General features: G+C 37.9%; 1 non-coding gene across 1 annotated transcript; it reads left to right on the top strand.

Annotated features, from left to right (window-relative positions):
- The first annotated feature begins 775 nt into the window (after nucleotides 1-775).
- LOC127088470 (small nucleolar RNA R71) lies at nucleotides 776-882 on the top strand. The gene has a single exon (XR_007790304.1). It is a non-coding gene; the product is annotated as a small nucleolar RNA R71 (small nucleolar RNA).
- The last annotated feature ends 2,046 nt before the right edge of the window (nucleotides 883-2,928 follow it).

Here is a 2,928-nt window from a genome sequence, read left to right on the forward strand (position 1 = left end):
AGTTGGGGCAGCAGTAGGCGCTTGTTGTTGAGCTAGTTGTGAGATTTGTGTTTTCAGCATTTTGTTATGGGTAGCCAGGGCATCTACTTTACTTGCTAGTTGTTTAATTTGTTCGCTAGTGTGTACATTCTGGTTTAAGAAGTCCTTATTGATTTGCTGTTGAGAAACTATAAAGTTCTCCATCATGATTTCCAAGTTGGATTTCCTAGGAACGTTATTGTTAGGTGTAGATGGGATCGGCTTTTGATATCCTGGAGGCATAGCTGGGGCTTGATTTGGAGCTTGTCCTGGTGCGTATAAAGCATTATTACTCTTATATGAAAAATTAGGATGGTTCTTCCAGTTAGAGTTATAGGTATGCGAGTAGGGATTTCCTTGAGCATAATTCACTTGTTCTGCTTGGATTCCTGTTAGGAGTTGACAATCTGCAGGAGTGTGACCTTGGATTCCACGGACTTCGCAATTTTGAGTTGCGGCAACCACGGTGGCTGGAGGTGATACATTTAAACTTTCAATTTTCTGGGCCAGAGCATCCACTTTTGCATTAACATGATTAAGGCTACTTATCTCGTACATGCCACTTTTCGTTTGAGGTTTCTCTACCATTGTTCGGTCGCTTCCCCACTGATAATGGTTTTGGGCCATGCTTTCGATAAGTTGATAAGCATCGGCATAAGGTTTATCCATAAGCGCACCACCTGCGGCGGCGTCTATTGTTAACCTTGTGTTGTATAAGAGACCATTATAGAAGGTATGAATTACTAACCAATCCTCTAAACCATGGTGTGGACAAAGTCTCATCATGTCTTTGTATCTTTCCCATGCTTCGAAAAGAGACTCGTTATCTTTCTGTTTAAATCCATTTATCTGGGCTCTCAACATAGCTGTTTTGCTTGGAGGAAAATATCGGGCAAGAAAGACTTTCTTCAACTCGTTCCATGTGGTAACTGAGTTAGAAGGTAGAGACTGAAGCCATTTTCTAGCTTTATCTCTTAACGAGAAAGGAAAAAGACGAAGTCGAATTGCCTCTGAAGTGACACCATTAGCTTTAACAGTATCAGCGTATTGGACAAATACGGATAAATGAAGGTTTGGATCCTCGGTAGGATTTCCAGAGAATTGATTCTGTTGCACTGCTTGTAGCAGCGAAGGTTTAAGTTCGAAGTTGTTTGCTTCGATTGCGGGTGGAGCAATACTCGAATGCGGCTCATCTTGCGATGGAGCGGCGTAATCTCGAAGAGCACGAGCTGGTTCTGCCATCTCGGGTATCGGCGAAGGAAGAAGATTTTTGAGGTCGGGCACTTCGATAGGAGGGAGATTGTTTGCAGCACGATATTCCCGAATTCGTCGTAAGACTCGGAGATATAGTTCAATGTCGTTGATTCGTAAGTAAAACGGCTCGCCTTGTGAGCGAGTGTGTGGCATACAAATCAACGAAAGAAAAAAAAGAAAAAAAAGAAAAAAGAAAAAAAAATTGCCTTAGTCTCTACAGCGTAACAGAAGAGTTACGATATCGACTAAATAAAAGTCCCCGACAACTGCGCCAAAAACTTGATCGCGACTTTATGAGTCGATTTGGGGTACTAACTGGAAGTGCACAGTTCTATCGCGTAGTTTTAAAAGATATGGATCCCACAGGGACTTATGAATCGATATACCGTTTACTAAGGTTACTTCGTAAAGCTAAGGCGGATGATACTTTGATTGTTTGGGGGAAAAGTAAAACTAAAATTAGATCTAAATTAAATATCAATTAAGCGGATATCGGTATGTAGTTCGTCGTAATTAGGGAATCAAATCTTCGTTGGTTTCTTGGTTTTAAAATAAATCTTTTCAGTAGACACTATTGATTAAAAGCCTTTTCTCAAACTCTCGTTCTGTTGAATAGACCATGACTTTATATTAACGTAGCTGTCACTTATTAGTTAAGTCCAAAATCACTTTTTGAAAACAACAGAATCTATAGAAACCTTTTTTAAGAAAATACTAACCGTTTAAACACCCTCGTCTCAAACTCTCGCTCTATTGACTTAGATTATATAATTAAACTTAAATGCTTAACTCTCGTCCTCACATTTAACCTTTAAAAATATTTTTTGAAAAAGATTAGAATTTAATTAACTCTAAAAATTGCTTTCGCCCTGATTTAGAATTAATGTCCAATTTACACTGTCCAGTTAAAAACTCAAACTTTCGTTCTATTGATTTTAACTTCTTTATGTCTTTTACTCTCGTACAAAAACTTTGGGATTAACCCTGTAAATTGAGACCATAAAAAGAGTGACTTTATTTTTAAATAAAATTAAACCAACTTAGTTTTGATTCCTTCATTCCGCTTACTTTACACACCGATATCTAAAATACTTAGCCGGACATGCTAAACGGGTCTAAACAATCATCATGCTTAAATAAAACCATATCAGGCAAACAATATAAATAAACAGTAATGCAGGGCATATATAAATTAAAACAATAAATTAAAGAACCTGAATAATTAATAGCAATCTTGAACACTCCACCACAGACCGGTTGGATTTGTTCTTGAACTCTTCAATCGGACAGGAAAATAAAAGCGAAAGAATAAAATACTATGATCTAAGGTAAGGTTAGATCCAGTAAAAGATACACAATAGTTTCCGGTGTAGAAACTATTGTGTGAAAAATTAATTAAGTGCTTGAAAGATTTACTGGAAAAGAAAGAAATAAAAAATTGCTAATGAAATAGAAAGCTGTAGAAAAGTAATGTTGTAAAATATGCTTGCACGGCGGAAAGAGACGGGGGACCGAGAGAGCTGCAGGGTTGGATCTTTGGCTCTATTTATATTACTCTCATTCGTAACCGTTTCCCTTTGGTAGGTTTCTCACGTCAATTGGTCAAGCGAAGAAAGAGGAGGAACGTGCTTCCGTTGCTTCTGTTACGCGTCAAAC

This window comes from Lathyrus oleraceus, chromosome 5 (assembly GCF_024323335.1).
Source record: "Lathyrus oleraceus cultivar Zhongwan6 chromosome 5, CAAS_Psat_ZW6_1.0, whole genome shotgun sequence".
NCBI lineage: Eukaryota > Viridiplantae > Streptophyta > Magnoliopsida > Fabales > Fabaceae > Lathyrus > Lathyrus oleraceus.